Here is a 16260-nt window from a genome sequence, read left to right on the forward strand (position 1 = left end):
TGCAGCCAGGATACCCGTAAAGAGCTTCAGGTCCAGATTGAGTAAGGAGATAGGGCGGAACGCAGAGCAATGCGTGGGTTTCTTACCCGGCTTAGGTAGCACTACTATTTCGGCCGCCAGCATGTCCGGGGGGATGGAGCTTGGGCCTTCAAAGGAGTTGAAGAGCCGGGTGAGAACAGGAGCTAGCAGCTGACTGAAGGTTTTATAAAAACCGGCTGAGAAACCGTCCAGTCCCGGGGATTTAAGCGGGTGAAGATGGGATATAGCGGCCAGTACCTCATTCAGGCGGATGGGGAGTCCAGAGCATCCGCGTTTTCCTGAGACCCTTATTGGTTTTAAAAGTCTTTTTGTTTTGTATCTGCGTGATCTCAGTTGAGAGGAAAAATAGGCTGGACACTTAGCATATTAGCTGAGAGTGTTTTGACAAGACCCGAGGTGATTGTATGTGGTTAAAGCAATACACAGAAACCAACACCCAGCTACACCTAGTCATGTGACCCAGGATCAGGCTAAAGGTACCAAATGGTTAGGACAAGAAAATGTCAACTTTCTAAAAGTGGCGTTTAGAATTGTGATTGAAATTTTGCTTTTACCATTAAAGAGGGCTTTTAATTAGAATTCTTTAGACACCAAACCCAGGCTGTCTACCTGCTCCCAATTCGAAACTGCAGCTTATTAAATATAATAGGGTTACTCCAATGTTATCCTATAAAAACAGGTAGGTCTTTCAGTAGTGAAACAGAGTTTCTTCACTACCAGGACATGTAAAACTCAAAAGTCCATCAGCTAGATACATCAAAGTCCCGTTTTGCGAGTCAGTAATAGCGATTATTAAGGAATTGCTATTACAGACTCGAAAAACGGGATTCATGTACAAATCGCAATTTTTTTTGCGATTCCTACAGCTTCCTTATTTGTGATTAGCTAATTGCTAATCGCAAATAAGGAATAACTCCCCATTCATTCCTATGGGCCTAAAAGCCCATAGGAATGAATGGAAAGACATATCAATATGCGAATTGCTATTAGCAATTCGCATTTTGATTTTGCTATTTCAAGGGTGCAGGGGTGTCCAAAAGACACCCTGTTGCACCCCTGAAATGACATTGGACGCTGGTGTTACGCACACACATGTCCCAAGGACATGTGTGTGTGTAACATACAACTTAGAAAAATGCACTTAAGTGCATTTTACTAAGTTTCCGCTATTTACCACGAGGTTTGACTTCGCGGTAAATAGCGGCCCAAAATTGCAAATTCGCATTTTTTAAATGTATCATGAATTGCATTTAAGGAATCTCAAATAGAGATTCCTTAAATGCAATTGCTCGCAAATTAGCGAATTCTATAATAGCGATTTTTGCATTTGGGATGATGAATCCCAAATGCAAAAATTGCGCTCGCAAAGAGCCAGATTCTCAGAATCCGTCCCTTTGCGAGCCGATTTTCGTTTCATGAATCTGGCCGCATGTCTTACTTTATAAATACACTGCATCCTGCCTTCTGGACTATTCAGTGTCTACCCTAGGGGTGACATATGTATTAAAAAAAGGTTAAGGCCAGACAAAAGGTTTATTTTGCCAGGTCGAAACAGCAGTTTAAAACTGCACACAGAGGCTGCAATGACAAGCCTGAGACATGTTTAAAGGGCTACATAAGTGGGTGGCACAATCAGTGCAGCAGGCCCACAAGTAGCAGTTAATTTACAAGCCCTGGGGACAGGCATCACTACTTTACTAGGGACTTACAAATAAATTAAATGTGTTAATTGGGAAAGGGTCGATTCTACCATGTTTTAAAGAGCGAGCACAGGCACTTTAGCACTGGTTAACAATGATAAAGTATGCAGAGTCCTAAAAGCCAACAAAAAAGGGTTCAGAAAATAAGAGGGTTAAGGCAAAAAGTCTGGAGATGACCCTGCAGAAAGGGCCAAGTCCAATACACTGCAATAGTGCCCCATGCACGGCTTCATACGCGTCCACTCCTGGAGTGTCTCTCCAGTCAGTGGTCAGAAGAGCAGGGCCATATGGATGATCCAGTGTTGATAAGGGCCAGCATCTATTGCTGTCTGCATTAGTGGACCAGCAACAGCTTGTTGCGGGGCAGGCTCTTTCTAGACCCTGCTCCACAAGTGACCATTACCATGGATGCATCCATAACTACCGGGGAGGCACATCTGACCAAAATGAAAGTGTGGCCATCTCATGTCTGGTGTCTCCACAACAATCACTTCTCAGCTAGCTCTTAAAGCATTTCTCCTTCATATTTAAAGCAAAATAGTACTGGTGCTTATGGACAACATGACTGGCATGTTCTATTTACAGAAGCAGGTAGGCACTCACTCCCCGCCTCTATCAAGCCTAGCTCAACAGATCTGGAGTTGGGCCATCCATCACCAAGTTCATCTCGTAGCAGAATACCTGCCAGAGGTGGCCAAATACTTTGCAGACCTACTCAGCAGGACACAGCAACTAGTCCATGAGTGGAAGTCCACCCACAAGTCCTGCTCCATTACTTCAGCTGATGGGGCATACCTGACATAGATCTATTCACCACAGCAAAGAACACAAAATGCCAAAACCTTTGGCACCAGGTTTCCTCACCCCAATCCATGGGCAATACACTGTGGTTCAGTTGGTCAGGGATCTTTGCCAATGATGTTCCACCTCTCCCACTAATTCCATGTGTTAATAGGAAGGTCAGACAAACTTCCCTCACCCTGGTGTCTCCAACATGGCCCAAACAACCAATGTTATCTGCCCAACTTGACATTTCAGTTATCCCACATGAGAAGCTCCCAAACAGACCTGACATTCGCACCCAAGACTGCTGCAGAGACACCCGGACCCCAGGCAGCTCAACTTAGCCATTTGCCTCCTGAGATCAAAGAGTGTGGGTACCTTGGATTGCTGCACTAGTGTATTTATATACTTAACGAAGCATGCAGACCTACCATACACACATGCTATGCTGCTAAATGGAAGTGTTTTGTGAATTACTGTACCCAAAACATCAATCCACTTATCCCCAAAGTGCAGGATATCACTGCTTATCTCCTTCACCTATAAAAGTCAAGTTTGGTCTATACCTCCATGAGGTTACATCAAGCTGCTATTACATTCTTCTTTCTTCAAACTCCCTGTTATCAAAGCTTTATGAATGGTCTCAAGCGTGTTCTCCCACCTAGGACACTTCCTGCACCTCTTGGAACCTTAATATTGTCCTTACCAGACTAACGGGTCCACTCTTAGAGCCCATGAATTCATGCCCATTTCAATTTCTCTCATGTAAAGTTGTCTGTCTTTTCGCAATTACCTCATTCAGGTGCATCAGTGAATTACAAGCCCTCACACTTCAAGAACACCTTTCCCAAGTACACAAGGATAAAGAGGTTCTCAGAACTAATCCCACGTAGTATCTGCCTTCCACCTTAATAAATCTATTAAACTCCAGATCCTCTTCCCACACCCTGACTCGGTAACTGAAAAAGCACTTCATATGAAAAAGCACTCCACACTCTAGATGTTTAACATGCTCCTTGTGTATTACATTGATAGAACCAAATGTTTGTTTAAGACTCAACAGTTGTTTGTAACTTTCTGTGAACTATATAAAGGACATGCCATTTCAAAGGCGGGACTAGCCAGGTGGATTGTCAAGTGCATATAGACCTATTATATTAAAGCTAAAAGAACCCTACCCTCCCGCTCTCACCCACATTTCACCCACAAGCAGGGTGCAGGGTGCTACTATAGATGTCCTGTCCTACGAAAAAATTCCTATAGCAGACATCTGTAAAGCTGTCACTTGGTCCACGCCATGCCCGTTTACAAAACATTATTGTGTGAATGTGTTATCAAATGAACAAGTCAGAGTTGGTCAAGCTGTCCTTAGAACTTTGTTTCAAACCTTTGCCCCATTTACTGGATTACCACTGCTTAGGGGAGGGCTGCTTTTCAGTCTATGCACAGCATGTGTATCTACAGCCACACGTACTATGAACGGAATATGTTACTTATCCATAAGCATTTGTTTGTTGCATGTCATGTTATGTTATGGTATTTATACTTATAGAGCGCACGGTTACTCTTGTGTGTCCTGGCACTAAGTACTGGTTACCTGAGAAAACTGAAGCCTAATAGTAGGAGAAGAGCCATATCTTCAGGCCCTTACGGAAGGATAAAAGATCTGGGGCATTTCTAAGTTAAAACAGAAGTTCATTCCATGCTTTCTCGAAGCACAGTGAACAAAGCTTCTACGAACTTTGGTGTTCCGGTCAGCATTCTGACTGCCGCGTTCTGGACCAGTTGCAGCCTGTTCATGTGTTGTTTTTTAACATTAAGATATAGACTATTGCAAAAGTCCAGACGCGACATTATAAGTGCTGTCACCACAGTCTTAAGGTTACTCTCAATCAGGAAGAACTTAATTTTCTTCATTATTCTGAGGACCATAAAACAAGCTGAAGTCACCATGCTCACTTGGTTCCCCATGGTAAGTTTATTGTCCACCATAATTCTGAGATTCTTGGCTTTTCTTCGTACTGGGCACAAGCCCAGATCCTCCTGCCACCACTCTGGTGACCACACCCGTGAATTATTGCCAAATTTTAAAACTTCGGTTTTGGCAGAATTGAGTTTTAAACAATTGGAGGACATCCAGGCTGAAATGGCACTCATGCAATCATAGAAGCGATCACCTGCCTCCCTTTCTGCTCCCTCCGTCAGCGACAACAAAATTTGTGTGTCGTCAGCGTAGGAGGTGATCTGAAAGCCGAATGACCTGATGACTCCAGCCAGAGGTGCCACATAAATATTAAAAAGTGTTGGGCTAAGAGACGAACCCTGTGGCACCCCACACGGAAGTGAAAAAGGTTCTGAGGTGTTACCGTCTAGGTCTACAGTTTGTGACCTATCCAACAGGAAAGATTGTAACAGTTTCCAAGCAGAGCTTTTTACACCTATTTCAGATAACCGGTTCATCAATACCTTATGATGAACCGTGTCAAAGGCCGCGGATAGGTCCAGTAGGATTAGTACAGCATTTCCTCCCCTATCCACAGCCTTTCTGATTTCCTCCGTGGATTTTAACAAAGCCAGCACAGTGTTGTGAAAAGCTCTGAACCCATATTGCGATGGGTCCAGGGAATTGTTAAGAGAAAGAAAAGCACTGAGTTGGCTATTCATTTCCTTTTCCAATAGTTTGGCTGGGAGTGGGAGCATAGAGATCGGTCTGTAATTGTTGGGATCCTTGGGGTCTAGAGTATGTTTTTTCAATAATGGAAGGACAGATGCTTTTTTCCATATTTTGGGAAATATTCCGGACGACAGAACCGCGTTGAGCAAAGGGGTAAGTGCAGTTCCAAATACTTCTGGGATTGTTTAATAATCTAAACTGGGCAGGGGTCACTATGAGCTCCTTATTTGATCAAATTCAACACTTTGAGTGTGTCTGACCTCTCCAAAAATGTAAAGTGGTCAAGTGGCACCAAAGAGGAACCAGTTACGTCCACTTCCTTTATATTGGAATTGGTCTGAGTCTTATTGATCAAGCTGGTGACAGACGAAAATATGTTTTCTTTTTTATGTCTAAAAATACCACAATTTTATTGCAGAATTCTGGGTCACCCTGTCTCTTAGGAGTATTTGGAATCGACAATTTTATCATAATTTTAAAAAGTTCTTTTGAGTTGGATTCAGCCTGAGTTATTTGCAGTGAAAAATACTCTTTTTTTGTTTCAAAAAGTGATTGTTTATAATTTAAAATGCAGATTTTATACCTTTCCTTATCGGCTTCTGCATAATATTTACGCCAAATCCTTTCCAATTGCGTGCAGGCCAACTTCTTGGCTCTGAGCTCTTCTGAGTACCAAGGAGCGGTGGCAGAAGCTCGTTTTGGTATCCATTTTTTTTGGGTACTAGCTGATCATAGGAATTGGTTAGCCATTAATTGTGAATAGTCGTTGCCTCCTCCACATCCAATGGGAGCTGATACACTGAACTTATAAGAGAGTTCTCAAGACTCTTAACATCCAGTTTGCCCCAAGCTCTAGTTATGATCTCCTGAGTCTGTTTCAGGCCAATAGAGTGAACCAAATAACTATTTAGTTCAAACTTAATCGCACAATGATCAGACCACGAGATCGGGAGGACTGGAATACCAGCTAAATCTCTATTATTGGAATATATACCATCCAAGGTATGACCTTTTTAGGTCTCGCCTTTTCCATTCCGAAGGAATGGGAAATGGCGAGAATTCAAGTGCTCAAAATACTCGTGAAACAACGGGTTTTTTCGTGCGGTTTTCTTCGAGTTCACGTGGCCACAGGCACGCGTTTTTGGGCCATAAACTTTCACGGCCATCTGTTCCCTAATGTCCCTCCCACCCTTCCTTTGATCTTGCCGCGAGTTCTTACAGGCTAATGGCCCTCCCCCTCCTCCTCCCCCAGCACAGAGCGCGCATCGCTTGTTTACTCCTGTCTGTCTATCCTCGATCACTCCGCTGCTCTCTAGCTATGCTTATTATTTATTCCTTTTCGTGTCCGTCTGTTCTCCATGTAACTCTCGGCTTCGGCTGCCTCTCTGCTGCCCTCTTCTGTGGCTGTCTATCCTCGATCACTCCGCTGCTCTCTAGCTATGCTTGGTATTTATTCCTTTTCGTGTCCGTCTGTTCTCCATGTTACTCTTGGCTTCGGCTGCCTCTCTGCTTCCCTCTTCTGTGGCTCACCCCCTTATCTATTCTCCTCTGTGCCTCTTTCTCATGTGTGCTTCTCGTTCTGCCCCATCTCTCCCCCACTGTATCTGTCACTCCTGTCTGTCAATCCTCAATCACTCCGCTGCTCTCTAGCTATGCTTGTTATTTATTCCTTTTCGTGTCCGTCTGTTCTTCATGTTACTCTCGGCTTCGGCTGCCTCTCTGCTGCCCTCTTCTGTGGCTGTCTATCCTCGATCACTCCGCTGCTCTCTAGCTATGCTTGCTATTTATTCCTTTTCGTGTCCGTCTGTTCTCCATGTTACTCTCGGCTTCGGCTGCCTCTCTGCTGCCCTCTTCTGTGGCTGTCTATCCTCGATCACTCCGCTGCTCTCTAGCTATGCTTGTTATTTATTCCTTTTCGTGTCCGTCTGTTCTCCATGTTATTCTCGGCTTCGGCTGCCTCTCTGCTGCCCTCTTCTGTGTCTCACCCCCTTATCTATTCTCCTCTGTGCCTCTTTCTCATGTGTGCTTCTTGTTCTGCCCCATCTCTCCCCCACTGTATCTGTCACTCCTGTCTATCTATCCTCGGCCCCTGTGTCTCCTCTCCACTGCTGTCCCCCCTATCGTTTCGCCTCGTGTCCGTCGGTTCTCCATGTTACTCTCGGCTTCGGCTGCCTCTCTGCTGCCCTCTTCTGTGGCTCACCCCTTATCTATTCTCCTCTTTGCCTCTTCCTCATGTGTGCTTCTCGTTCTGCCCCATCTCTCCCCCACTGTATCTGTCACTCCTGTCTGTCTATCCTCGATCACTCCGCTGCTCTCTAGCTATGCTTGTTATTTATTCCTTTTCGTGTCCGTCTGTTCTCCATGTTACTCTCGGCTTCGGCTGCCTATCTGCTGCCCTCTTCTGTGGCTGTCTATCCTCGATCACTCCGCTGCTCTCTAGCTATGCTTGTTATTTATTCCTTTTCGTGTCCGTCTGTTCTCCATGTTACTCTCGGCTTCGGCTGCCTCTCTGCTGCCCTCTTCTGTGGCTCACCCCCTTATCAATTCTCCTCTGTGCCTCTTTCTCATGTGTGCTTCTCGTTCTGCCCCATCTCTCCCCCACTGTATCTGTCACTCCTGTCTGTCTATCCTCGGCCCCTGTGTCTCCTCTCCACTGCTGTCCCCCCCTATTGTTTCTCCTCTCTCCATGCAGCCGCTCCTCTGTGCCTGTCTCTCTTCTGTGCCTGTCTGTCTCTCATCTGTGCCTGCCTGTCTGTCTCTCCTCAGTTCTGCTCCTCACACTGTTACCCTGCATGCTTAGAGTGCAGCACTCAGCACGCCGCTCGCTTCCTCATTCCTCCGACAGAGTTTACCAGAAAGGTGCTGAGGAGAGGGTGTCTCAAGAACTTGTACGACATCAGCGTTCTCTCTATTTCTCACACTTCCATCTTCTTGCCTTTCCACCTTTCCCTCCCATTTCACCTCTCCTTTTTTTCTTCTTCCTTTTTCCCCCTCCATCTGTTTCTTTATTTTCTGTTTATTTCATTCTTTTTTGTTTCCTACTCCTATTTCTTTGGCTTGTGTTTCTTTCTCTTCGTCCCCTATTTCTTTCTTCCTTCTTCTCTATTTCTTCCTATCATATCTATCTACCTTCTTCCGTTCCCTCCCTTCCCTTCTTTTGTGTAGCACACTTTTACAATGTATTTTTTCCTTGTTTTGTGCCAGGGCTCTCTTTGTGTAGGTGTCGCCCTCAATAAGCAGCATTCCACCCATTTGATTAAAGTGAGGTGCACTATGAGTGAAGTTTTAAAGAGGAGAGGTAGGTGGCTACTTAGAACTCGCTAGATTGTGTACAAACGCAACAGAGCAAAGAGACTGAATGATTCAAACCTGGATGTGGTGCCACGCAGCTTGGGAGTGGATAGTTAACAAGATTAACAAGCATTGGCATAGCCAATAGGTCAAGCATTTGGGACCTTATAAGTGTTTAGCCATGCAACAGTTGGTGTTGTTGCACCAAGGATATTCTGCTGCATAACTAAATACTTATAGGGTCCAAAAAGCGAGACCTATTGGCTATATTTATACAGGCACGCGCTTTTGGGCCATAAACTTTCACGGACATCTGTTCCCCAGCTCCAGCACCTCCCCTCTCTCTCCCCGCGCACAGCCTTACTTGCATTTCTCCTCCCGCTCCCCAGCCAGCTTCCCCCAGGCCGTGTTCCCTCCCACCTTTCCTCCTCTCTCCCTGGTGGCATCCCCCCTCCCTTCTCGCCCAGTCCTTCTTGTTTGAGTCTGTCTTGCCCTTTGCCCTCTTCCTTCCTCCTCCATTTGTCCTGGCGCCTCCATTTCTCACCCCGCTTGGCTGCACCTCTTGACACCTTCCGGCTCCTGCTCATATCTCTGTGGTAACGCATTAGACCCACGATGGGTATTCGCCGATTCATCGCTTTCCTGCCTCTTAGACTTCCAGTTCCAGCGCTTAAAAGCCTCTTTTCCCCCCAACACCGTCTTGTCACGCCTCCATCGCGTTCTTTCTATTGTCACTGTTATGACTCCATGGCGTCTTTCCACATAGGTGTCCTTTCAGTCAGAATCTCTGCCTCCAGTTTTTCCCCATCCTTCATCTCGAACCATCTGTTTACTTCCATTCCTCTTCCTGTAGTCCCTTCACTTCCATCTGCCGTGGCTCCCCCTCATCTCTTTTCACATCGTTTGCTCTCCCTTGTGCTTTTCTATCCTTTTCTTTGTCCACTTCCATCCCACCCCGGTCACTCATCTAAACCCAATTCCTCCGTTATGTTTAATCCCCTTCTATGTCGCCGAAATTTCTCATGTCTTCACCTTTACTCGCATTCCGTTCACGTCAGACTAAATTCTCCCCTCATGCTGATCTAGAAGTCCTATCTCCGCCATCTAGGTTTCAGTTCTTTTGCCACCCTCGTTCACTGACTAATATCTCTCCCAGGAGTTGAGTTCCTTGAAGTAAGTGGGCGGTCATGTGGGCGCTACCTACCAGCACCAAATGTGCACACCAGGGGCCGTGGATGCTAAAACACCACAGTGAAATGAAGTCCCCACAGTACCCTCGTGAGCCTTCTGCCTCCTCCCGCGTGCACGACCTGACCTGCCGGTGACTCACGCGCCACACACTCCCTGAACCTCGGCCGGTCACACTCTGAGCCAAGACGCGCGCCTTTATTCCCTCATTCTACCCGAGCTGCACTGTCTTCACAGCCGGGTGATTGACGCTGTAAGGACTTCCCCAAGGAGAATGCCTTTGAGTGCCCCAACCGATCACCGCCACCTCTGGGGGTGTCTAGTTACACTGGGCTGTACACGCCGCTCAGCTGCCTCATTGTATTGGTGACCCTTCTTTAGTTCAAGGCCTATGTTTGGTGCATGAACGAAGCAGGCACTAATATTTCTTTAGGTGTTTTTTAAAGCACCTTTTGTAGATTTATACAGTTTAAGTGCCAGGTCGTTCATAACAATACATCTTGGCTTTGGGGATAGATGCTCCACTGTGGAGGTGCACGTGTGTTCTTTTACATCTAAACCAGCATACGGTGTACATTTCTCAGCAATCCCCATACAGACAAGCATTTGCAATGCAATAGGTCTCGCATTCACAAGAGTTTGAGCTATTACAATTGCAAATAACAATGCCGTTTATTTTTGTTTTCATTTTAAAAACATAAAGGGCTTTGTCATTTACAAAACCAATAGCTCCAACTTTCCTACTGCGAGACCTATTGGCAACGCCAGTGCTTGTTCATGTGTAGGAGTCTTCACCAATTGTTTAAGTCCTCCTACGCCCATAATTTGTTCCAACCGAGTAGTGTCTGGATCACTAATATTTTCAAGATGGAAGTTAAAGTCTCCCAACACCGAGAAGGACTCGGAGCACAGCCCTTCTTCAAGCAGAGAGCCCAAGGTGCCTAGGAACCCCCTTTTAGAACCAAGTGGCCTGTATATTAATATGCCTTTGAAAGTTTTATGATTTGCAGAATACATATTTAAAACTAAAGCCTCACATGTCAGGTTAGAGGCGGGGACAAAGTTGGGGGTGAGTGACTCATGATAAATAATAGAAAGCCCTCCCCCTTTTTTAAGTGGCCGGTCAAGCATAGAGCAATGAAACCCAGGAGGTGTTGCCTTAACCAGATCTGGGCCAGAGGTACAATCGGTCCATTTCTCAGTAATAAATGCCAATTTTACATTGTTTTCCTCCATTAAAAGGGCACATTCCAGACTATGCTGGACTAGCGATCTAGCATTAAATAAAATGCATTGCAAAAGACCCCCCTTGACATGATCCGTCGTATTTACCGATGTACCCTCTCGGCTACTGATTGGCAGGTTCATAATATGCGGGAGAGATATCTGGCAACAGACACACAAAGAACCCTTTGTAGTGTCATTGGTTGTATCAATAGACAGCAGGGGACAAAAAGGTATCCTTTCTCCAGGGTTCAATTTAAGCAGTTCTTTGTTAGTATACTGCAGTATATTTGATGGAAAACAACCAGGGGGACAGGCCCAGCGCCCGGCCAGAGCGCGTACGGGCACAGACGGGTTTGCCGTAGGTGCGTGGTGTGCCTACGCGTTAGCGAACGTGCTATATAGGCCAGCATGATGCCCCTACACCATTAACCGGTCAGGTGGTTGCGTTCCCCCTTCAGTGCCCTGGATCGGAGATCTGAATGTGCAAAGTGCAGCAATGAAAACGTTAAAAATGCCCCCAAATAAACACAAATTCCCACAGTTTAAAAACAAATTAGCAGAATTCCAGCAATGAATGCGTTTAGGCTACGGGCGGTGCATGAAGTGCTGTAGGTTCACATGCACCCACCCTCCACCCTGGGAACCAGTGACTGATGTATTCTGATTTTCTCTGTGATATATTCTTTGTAGTAATTGGTCACTAGTTTATTTTTTATATGCACTAGTCTTTACCTACAATCACCCTTTGGGCGAAAAAGAATATAAAAATGGAGTTGATGGCCATGCGGAGGAGTCAGAGACCTTGTGAGTCGAAAATCTTCGAAGAAAAACAGCTTGCAATGTCCGAGCCCAACACTAATGGCAGGAGTAAGCAAAGCATGTAAATCTACAGCAGTACATACAACAAACAGGTGCTTACAGGGTAAGTAACACATTACTTATATAGAGCATGCTTAAAGGTACTCATTTGCAGAGTAATTAAGATCGTGGGACTGTAGGGTTTGGATAGAGAATATAAAAAATACTTTTTAGGAACTTGGATATTCAATTGGCGTGGTTACTGTCCAGTTGGAGCACATTTCAGCTGTCTATTCCGGAACTAGATACTCAGTGTATGTGACTATAGCAGCCAGATACACTGCTCTTAATACCATCCCCCCCTGTGGTACGCTAAACACAACTCCAATGCCCTCCTGCGTGCTCCAATAGTGGAGCAGGCCAACCAGCTAAACTACTCTTCTTTCTCAACTGTATTTTATTTATTTGTTAAAGAACTTGGGAGTTTTAAAAGACCTACGACTGTAGTGCTTAACCAATAGACTATCTCTAAAGCTGGAGCTCCAGCTTCTCTTCCAGGGGATCCTCATCAATAGTCATAAGCATTAGAATATTCCCGCCCATGCGCGGGACCCCGGAAACACTATATTATATGTGCCCCACATATATATACATATATATATATATATAAACATATATATATAAAAACATGCAATAGCAGCCAAATAACATTAGAGCTGAAATATGCTGTGAAGAATGTCCACCATACATGAATAATAAGCATTAGAAACATGAGAAACAACACCAAAGATTGTTTAGAAACTGTTTTAATGCACAGAAAGCAGTAGAAATTCTCATAACTCACTGGAAGCATAGAAAGCTCCCAGGCTGCATTGCAAACACACAGTCTAAAAAGACTGAAAAGCTAACCTGTAGCTGCATAGCCATAAACTGACACCGTGCCTTTAAGGCACCCCTGACCCCCTGTATCCCATCATGCCTCAGGGGTGACAGTTAGGTCAGTTGTTCTTTCCGGCTCCTTCAGGAAGGATCCTGGTTACACAGCTCCACTAATTTCTGTTTTCTGACAGAAAATTACTTAACTTTGAACAACCTTTTCACATACTTTGACATTTTTCATCTAGTCAAGTAAGGAACTGCCTTTTTAAGTCAGTTTACTGGGCATTTTCAGCTGAAAATGCCTTCACTTTTTGATAAGTGTCCTTCTTGTGGTAACAAGAAAGCAAAATCAGAAACCACGATGTTTGTATCCTGTGTCTGCCTGAAGAACATGATCCAGGCACCTGTCCTCACTGCGAGCACCTGTCAGGAAGAACTCTCAAAGACAGGGAGAGTATTCGCATCTATGGCCTGGCTCATAGGTCATCCAGAGGAAGGTCTCCGGGGAAGGAGGGTTCCAAGAAGACTAAAACATCTTCAAAAGACAGGTCTTCCATCGCTTCAGCCTCAGCGTCAGGCTTGGCGCTGAGGAAAGATTCACCGGTGGATCGTTTGGCTTCAAAAAGGCCGTCGACGGCGGGCTCGCCGTCGAAAAGAAGAACAGGTACGTCGACGACGTCGTCGAACGATCCAATTCCGTCGTCGAGATCCCCTCCGCCGTCGTCAACCGGGCTACGATCGGCGTCAAAAGATGTGACTCCGCCGCCGTCAACCGGGCGACGGTCGGCGTCGAGATCAAAGGCCCCTCCGCCGTCGTCAACCAGGCGACGATCGGGGTCGAGGGAGGTCGCTCCTCCGCCGTCGTCATCCAGGCGATGACCGCCGTCGAGAAGTGTGACCGCTCCGCCGTCGGCCAAAAAGCGGCGTTCGGCGTCGAGGACCAAAATCCCTCCGCCATCGACAGTAACACGTCGATCGGCGTCGAGGACGCAGTCTCCATCAGTGTCTCGTCGACGCTCGGCGTCGAGGGTGTCCAATACCCCTCCGCCGTCGTCGCACAGGCCTTCGATGTCGCGGCAGAAGGCACCGTCGACGGCTGGTCATCGCTGTAGGAGAGTAGGGTCTGCAATCCTATGATTACCCAGATTTTTTTGCTTTTGTTTCACTGGTTTACGACTTTCTCTGGCTGTGGGCCTGCCAATCAGACCCACAGCCTAGCTGTTCTCTCACTAAATTGACATGTGTACCTTAGGTGCATTATCCAATTGGTACTGGGCCACCTTATCAGACCCTGTAACTCAGGGCATAGGTGTACCCAGGGCCTACCAGGGGCTGAAGCATGTATTATGCCACCCCTGGATGGCCATCTAAATCTGACACAACTGGCTGCATGACAGCTGGGGCAAGGTGGTGTAATCACCCTTTGCTTTAGATATAGTATACCTATATCTAACCCTAAAAATGGACACACAGATTCCTATCAGTCACTCCTATGGCAGGCCTTGACAATCCTGAAGGCAGAGTGCTTGGAATCGTGTGAAATGGTGCTCTGGCATGAGCTGAGCCCGTTTGCAGCTTGCGGAAGCAAGTCCTAATAGCTGTTCCATGATAACGCATACCATATACTCTTAAGTGCATTATAATCCTCGCGGTTAAATGCTATCTTTGGTATTGCTTTATCAAAACATGTCGAGTAAGGTGTCATACGAATTGGAATACTAACCCCTCGCCAATTCTGGCGACGGGGTTAGCATTCCACCCTTCTAGAGGGACACGACATGTATGTAACTGTGAACCCCGGTTAAAGTTAAACGAAGCCTCAGCTCCACAAAATGGATGCTGCCACCACAGACACGAGTCTGACCTCCTGCTGCTGGGAGTCCTTCCAGCGAGGAGAGCTTGGACAAAGGGTTTCCTGTCAGGGGCGGTGCTAGCACCATCCCAGACAGGGTTTTGTGTATCCTGGGTAGGCAGGGCTTTATAGGAAGGTGACTGCTGAGTGGCACCCCGGTGCTCACTACGCATCTGCCGGCTAGAACCAGTTCCAGGGGCACACCAGCCCCTGGCCTGGGGAAAGCCCGGCATGGGAGAGGGGTGTAACCACCCCCCTTCCTGGTCCCACCCCTAGGGCAGGACCTAGTCGCGTACCCACCCCTTTCTTTAGGATAAAGGCAGGAGCGCGGGACCCTTCCAAATTAGATCATCTTTGAATCAAGAAACTACTTTCTACGAAAGGAACTCTCGACTTCTTCTCAAGATTTCTCCCTTGTGGCTAAGGAGTAGTCACCCTGCATCCGCAGGCACCATCTAAGAACTCTGCGGTTTGCTGCACGTCCTTCCTCAGGAATCCGACCGACCAGCACGACGAGACCCGGCTTCCCTGGCACCTCTGACCTCTACCTACCTCTACAGCTAAGCTGAGAACCGTAGGTGCGACGAGACCTCGAGGGACCGGCCATCATCAGAACTGCACGACTTCTATCCAGCACGACCACTGAGGGATCCTCTGGTGAGTGCTTTGGGGTCCGAGAAGCCCCGACCCTGAGCAGCTCCAGCACCGAAGTCCAGCCTCCCAGCATCTCCACGATCTGCGTGGGGCCCTTCTGCTTGTTGCTGCTCACCGCGTTGTTTGGCTACTAGCCCGCTGGCTTGTGGCCTTCTTAACGACGCCCGACGACATCACTGCTGCTGGTCTGGTTGCTCCAGACTGGCCCTTGCTCCCTTCCAAAAGAGGAGCACCCCGGACCCTCCTGGTCCACTCCAGACGCCATTTTGAGTCCACCGCGTGGGCTTGAATTTGCCAAGACTTGTTGCCCCAATCCTGGGTCCAGCGACGTCGACAGCTTCATCCATCGTGGGACAGCTCGCACCTCCATCCTGGTCGCCGACAACGCCTCCTGGTCCGTGAGATCTGCAGAGCACAGCGTCGCCCACTCACCTAGTCGAGGTGACTACCATCCGGTGCCCTCCTGGTGCCACCTGACTACTGGCTAGTAGTCACAAACTTGGTCCCCTCTGCTTTCAGGTGTCATCCATCTTCGATCCAGGCTTGGATCACTCGAACAATCTTCACTGGTCGCCTGCCAGTAACTTCTTTCTTCAGGCTCCTGGTTCGTCTACGAGGATTCCCGACGTCTTTTGAGACCTATGCAGCTGCAGCCCCTGGGCTAGGTAAACTCGGCATTTCGTGCCCCAGCATAGCCTCACTATCCAAGGGTCAGGATCCACTGTCGTTTTCGATCTACCTAGTCGGGTTCGCCCGAGAACACTAACTTTGTGAAATCTAGCTACCATAGACTTTGTCCCGCATCCCGCGTAAGAGTGCACACTCTGCACCCGAGTCCCCTAGGCCTCCTACTAGTAATCTGAAGGTTCAGTAACGTAGTCCTAGCGATTCCAAAGCCTATTAGTACAGTACTTACCTGCTAGTAATTTCGCATTCCACTTCCATAGTATATGGTTTGTCATGCCCCTCGGGCATTTGTGTAAATTGTGCAACTTGAAGTATTTTCATAAGAGTTTTGTTGTGTGCTTAGTACCCTGTCCTCATAAAGAGTACAGGGCTGTTGTGATCTAAATAAATACACTGTTTATTTTCATAACACTTGTGTGGTGTCCTTTCACTTGGTGTTCAAGGGGTATATGTGATGGTATAACAGCTGGCTTAACACGCCCTCTAGA

The 16260-nt window shown here is 46.9% G+C and overlaps 1 protein-coding gene across 2 annotated transcripts in view; it reads left to right on the top strand.

Moving 5' to 3' along the window:
- Positions 1–16260, top strand: part of FAXDC2 (fatty acid hydroxylase domain containing 2) — a 335302-nt gene that overhangs the window by 289988 nt on the left and 29054 nt on the right. The window lies entirely within an intron of this gene.

The sequence above is a fragment of the Lissotriton vulgaris genome, chromosome 7 (assembly GCF_964263255.1).
Source record: "Lissotriton vulgaris chromosome 7, aLisVul1.2, whole genome shotgun sequence".
In the NCBI taxonomy this organism is placed as follows: Eukaryota; Metazoa; Chordata; class Amphibia; order Caudata; family Salamandridae; genus Lissotriton; species Lissotriton vulgaris.